Source organism: Aplysia californica, unplaced genomic scaffold (assembly GCF_000002075.1).
Source record: "Aplysia californica isolate F4 #8 unplaced genomic scaffold, AplCal3.0 scaffold00062, whole genome shotgun sequence".
Lineage (NCBI taxonomy): Eukaryota > Metazoa > Mollusca > Gastropoda > Aplysiida > Aplysiidae > Aplysia > Aplysia californica.
Genome location: NW_004797332.1, coordinates 718,178 through 724,004, shown reverse-complemented (window position 1 = coordinate 724,004; position 5,827 = coordinate 718,178). Strand labels below are relative to the sequence as shown.

At 39.6% G+C, this 5,827-nt stretch overlaps 1 long non-coding RNA gene across 1 annotated transcript; it reads left to right on the top strand.

Moving 5' to 3' along the window:
* Positions 1 to 166: 166 nt before the first annotated feature.
* On the top strand, positions 167 to 2,472 carry LOC101860797. Its single transcript, XR_220220.3, has 2 exons — positions 167 to 281; positions 2,186 to 2,472. It is a non-coding gene; the product is annotated as an uncharacterized LOC101860797 (long non-coding RNA).
* The last annotated feature ends 3,355 nt before the right edge of the window (positions 2,473 to 5,827 follow it).

Genomic DNA, 5,827 nt, shown 5'->3' with positions numbered 1-5,827 from the left:
TGTAGTAGTTATGTTATGTAGTAGTAGTAGTAGTAGTAGTAGTAGTAGTATCGAAGAAATGTTCGTTCATACACTGTTACTTGGAATATTGGTACTGATCATGGTTATTACAATCATAGCAATGTAATGGTGATGACTGTGAGTCCCTCAATTGAACCCATTTTGTTCATGTGTGATTGTCTAGATGAGTCCAAGCGAAGCTTTCTGGGAAGTCACTGTTCTATGGTTAACTGCTTTATGGACCCTTGCTCCATGGCACAGTGCACAGGAGGCTGTGTCCCGTGAGTATCTGACCAGTGTTTAGTTTTTAGTTTTTAGTTTTGTAAGAGTTTCGAGGCATAGGTTATTATTTAAATTGCTGAAGACTGGAAGGTTTGCTTAAGAGTAGCATGCAAAGGAAAGAAGAAAGATAGATACGGACGACAGATATTTGAAGGAAAGAAGGAGCAAACCTAACCAAAGTAGCTGCCAATCACCCACAAGTATGTGCTACAAATGAAACAATTTCTGCCGTGGGCTGTTGTTGTCATTTTAATAAAATGTATTGTTATTGCTGTAGTAATGTTGTAGGGGTTGGGCACGACCGACCTAATGCACATTCGCAGCTGCTACAACCACTCTAGTTTCAGAACAGCAGCCGTGACCATTAATTATGCTCAAGAGTCCATGTGAAATATGAGCTTTTTGGGTATTTCTTGATGTGTTGTCTTCGCTCCTTTACAATACATTTTAGGTTGGTTAGTACTAAAAGTAAACTTTTCTTTTTTTGTGTTGGGTGTGGGGGGAGGGGGGTGGGTTGAAAATTGGTGATATTGTTTTGGTTGTTTTTTTCAGCAAAGAATATTTTGTTTCTTGCTATTTATTTTATCTGGTTTTATTTAGTAAAGTAATCTAGAGAAGACTGCATAATAAACATAAACCTAATAACATGCAAGCTGTTGGGACTAGAGAGAACTTCCCTATAGCTAGCTTCATCATTCTCCTGGGGTGTAGGCTGACTTGGCTGACATGGTAATCATAGTGAGACAGAGAACCAGACAGAGAAGAAGCCGCACTCGAAACACTTTCCCGCAATAGAAACATCATTAACAAAATGTTTTTATTCGAGGCAGCATAATGGAGTTGTGAACGAAAACAAATCTTGAATTTATTTTATTGTATGTTCAACTGCTTAAACAATCGAGAAAACATATCATTAGATAATTTATTCCCACTTTGGGCAAAACGTATTTGTAACTTTTAAACCTTGCAGTCTGAAAGATGTTTTAACTGTATATTTAACTATAGATGTGAGTACACAAACAGAAGACAAAGAGGCAGAGATTACAATTTGAATATCAAGAAAGTCAGACTGATCTTCGAAAGGAAATCAATCTATATATTTCGGAATACCTGTTTCCTTCCTTCGAAACTGTGTGGTTTCGATGACTTCGTGCAAACAGGATCATTTTGGATTTTTCTACAGATTTTTAAAGGAAGTTATTTCAGTACCTTAATTAAGGCGCCGCCGCTCACATGTCAAGTGTTTAAATCTGCAAGTCACATCGAATGTGCCAAATTGTGTTGGTTTAAGCTACTTGCAACACTGTAAGACTGCATTACATGTGTACCCCCATAAAACCAGCGTCTATGATGTTGTGGTTAGGATCTTCACTGTCGTGCACAGAAGACATGCCAGTTTTTGTTTTATCGGGCTTTCCCATCTACCTGCTAGCATGTTATATCCCTTTCAGCGCTGGTTGGCCCTGATAATCCTTCTTCTAAATTATAGTGCAGTATAAAGTGTTTTGATGCATCCTAAAAACACCATCCGGTTAATTTTGCTTGTTACCTGCGCGGTTTACGGGGCGCTGGCTCCTTGAGGACGCGCGCTCTGGTCATTCTGCAACGCTTGGTGACACGCTGGTTTTGGGCACTTTAAAAAAAAGCATAACTTCATAATCCCTGCATATCTTTCAAAATAAAATGCTTTCTTTACCTCAGACTTAAAAGGACAAGCAACAACAGGTTTACTATGACGTAGGAAAAAATGGTGTTTCTGATTTGTGTGTGATGATTCGAAATGAGTTGCAAAATTGCCTTTCGTTGTCTGCTGATCGGATTTATATGATGTGTGTGCGTTACGTTCTTGAAGAGTTAAATCTGTTCTCATCTTCTTGTTGTCTCGTGTTCTCTGTTTCCTCAGAGATTGCAACTGCCAAGCCGTGTGCCAATAGGGAATGACGAAAACTTCAACGAAGACAAACCTCGCATCCTTAACTTAAAAAGCATTGTAATCCAAATGGTCAGATGCCCATATAATAAGGATAGCAACAGGCGCTTCTATAGTACTGGTACAGCTGAAACGATCATATGAGTTGGGTGAACTTGGACACTATACCCCGACCAAAACTTCATCTATTTAAACTCTTTTCCGTCTCATGTACGAGGAAAATTCGGTATCTTCTCGTCAGTAAACAAAAATGAAAAATGTTTAGTTTCATGGTTGATTTGTTCGTGATCACGCTCGTGCGTGCGTACGTGTGTGTGTGTGTGTGTGTGTGTGTATGTGTGTGTGTGTGTGTGTGTGTGTTTGCGCGCATGTGTGTGCACGCAGCGCGCGCGCGTGTGTGTGTGCGAGTGTGACTTTTTGCTTGTGAGAGCGTTATTGTGATAAGATATTCTTCGGTTTTACAAGACATGTGACCAGACAATTTGTGTTTTTAAATCACACAAATCGGTTTTTGCCTACTTTTTACCGATGTGTGCATTAAAAAAAATATTTTCAAACCAGTGTCACGCTTGCAAAACGTATTACGGTCGGCAGATCTGCCTGACGGAGAAGGTCAAAAAACCCTTTCCTTAAAGTGTGGTGGGACCATGGCTACATTAGTGCCAATAAAACTCATGTGCAGTAGTAAAGACAGAGATATTGCATCTTCTTATCTCTTCGGAAAATTATTCGTTATGGTCTGGGGCGAAGGCTTACTTGTTTGACAGGGTAATCAAAGTGAGACAAGAACCAGATAGAGATGTCGCACAATAATAGATTTCCCACATTAGGAGCATAACAGACAAAACTTCTTACTCGGGGCGACATCATTGGGTTGTGAATGAAAACAAATCCTGAATTTATATTGTATTTTTAAACGCCAAAATAATCGGGGAAGTATGTCATGAAATGTTTATTCCCACTATCTCTAAACTTAAACTGAGATGTGAATGTACAAACAAAAAGCAAAGAAGCAGAGATAGCAGTACTACAAGTAATACATGACAATTATCTATTTGATTTCAAATTCAGCTGTTTTGTCTTGCCGGTGTCATAATCGAGGTCACGATCTGACAATTATCTATTTGATTTAAAATTCAGCTGTTTTGTCTTGCCGGTGTCATAATCGAGGTCACGATCTGACAAAAGGACGGTCAAAAGTAACGTAGACGAACCCCCCCCCCCCCTAAAAAAACAACAACAACAACAAAACAACAACAACAAAAACACACACACACCCAAAACAAAACAAAACAAGTATGCACAGCAGTCATGAGATCAATTAAGTCCCCTTCGCCTTTGTGAGGTAGACTCAACCAGGCTATGACAGTGGTCCGGAAGGGATGAACAGGGTATTTATGTGGCAGTGAAACAGTTTCGAGTGTTGTGCACATGTTCCCTTTGCCGCTTTGGGGGTAAACTCTACCGGCATTACTATAAGCTTAGGTCTACACTGACAGCAGAATTAGAGAAAAGGATTCAGACGACAGAGATGAGATGTTACCGCAGACTCCTTGACATCTCGCACAAAAACCACATTTCAAATGCTGAGGTACGAAACAGAATCACCAACGCAGTGGGGCAGCATGAAGATCTACTGACCACAGTGAAGAGACGAAAATTAAAATGGTATGGGCATGTCACAAGATCCACAGGACTTGCCAAAACAATCCTACAAGGAACCGTACAAGGAAAGAGAAAGAGAGGAAGGCAGAGAAGGAGATGGGAGGACAACATTACTGAGTGGACAGGAAAGACGATGGGTGACAATCTGAGGAAAGCAGAGAACAATGATAAATGATCTACATAAGCTAATCAGTGCTTGCGGCCGCTTATAGAGTGACCCGAAAGGGGTGCACATGGTATTTATGTGGCAGTGAAACAGTTTTGAATGTCAGGCATGCTCTTCGTTGGTGATTATGAACGTCTATTTAATTTAATTAATGAGGTCTACGTCTACGGGTGAATTTAACTGCGACGATGTTCCAAAATTTGGAAGGGAAGCAATAATTATTGTTTATAGACGCTTCGCCACTGGTTATGTTTTTTTTTTCTTTTCTTAGTTTCTGTGTCTAAAGGCATCATGTTTGTCCAAACTGTTCTTCAGCAGTCACGTAGCTTTGTATGCGTGTAGATCTAACTTTTTTTGTACAAGCTATTACATTTGTACTTCCCATTAAAATGTTTTCTCGAACACGGAGAAAAAGTTGGAATATAAAAGGTAAGAGGATCAGCAGTGCTCTTTCAACAGACTTAGACATGTAGTCCTAGCCCCACCACAACAGAAATGAACTTACAACAAATTTACCCTGCGAGAGTCTTTTTTGTTTTTGTAAAGTGTTTTACGGCGCTCGCAACTGCATAAGATGCGAGAGTCTGGTGTGTGCAATTGAGAACTATATAAGAATATGTAGGCCTACAGTCGAACCTTCTTCAATGTCCACCTATCCAAGACAATCGCCAGTACAAACGACCAATTCCCACTTTCCCTCTCGAGTTCCTTCTTTGTCATAATGACACTGTCCACGACTTCCACCTGTCTAGGACAGTTCGACCATACACATAACTGTTGACCTTCTTGCTGTATACCCCAACATGCTTATTACCACGCTGTTGCCACAAATTGAATTTAACCAGTACTTTCCAACCTGTGCGCTCTAGTAGGTGATTTATTTTTATTGATTGATTTTTATTGGGCGGTGGGGATTGTCACAGCACATGTGTTATTTAATGCCCTGTTTGAAAATACATGAAGGTGAGCAGTACGAAATTTTTAGCCGTTTAACGGAGGCAAACGTGGACACTGGCTATAAAACGGTTGACGGGCACTGATCTAAACAGTAAAAGCTATTACCCCCCCTTCCCTAAAAGTTCGTGGACCTGAATCAAGACGACAAAGTTTTACGGCTTTCAACATAATATTGTTGAAACTTGCTTTTGGTAGCATGGTGAAATAAGATTTATAATGATTTTAAAAAGTCTTCTCTTAGAAATAGTGAAATGGTATAGGTTTAACACCCCTATCAGCACAATAATTATTAGTTTGCTCTAGTGACAAATCTATAAATGGGAAAACATAGAACTGCAAAAAGACAGAAATACGATAAGACAGTGAATAGAAAACAGCAAACGCGACAACAATGCTCAAACCAAATGAACTATGCGTGAAAATAGATAATTGATAAACAGCTGTGGATTTCCCAGAGAAAAGTAAACCCAATAAAGATGAGATCATGACATTGTCACGTTTTCATCTTTCACGGGACAGCTATAACTGATAAGGCAGTGCAGTCTCTATAAGACGATCATCTGTACAAACCACCACTGCCCAGTTCCCCTTAGGTGGTTTTCTAAATATATTGTTTTATAATGACACTGTGGAAGACAGCCAAGAGCCTAAGACCGGCAATTTTTCCACTGGACATTGGATGATCGTCTTAGACAGTTTCAATAGTAATACATGTATATATATATTTTTATTAATCACCGGTTCGATGTGCGTGCATTTCTGTGGGTGCGAATGCGTGTTATGCATGTATGTGTGTATGTATGTATGTATGTATGTATGTATGTATG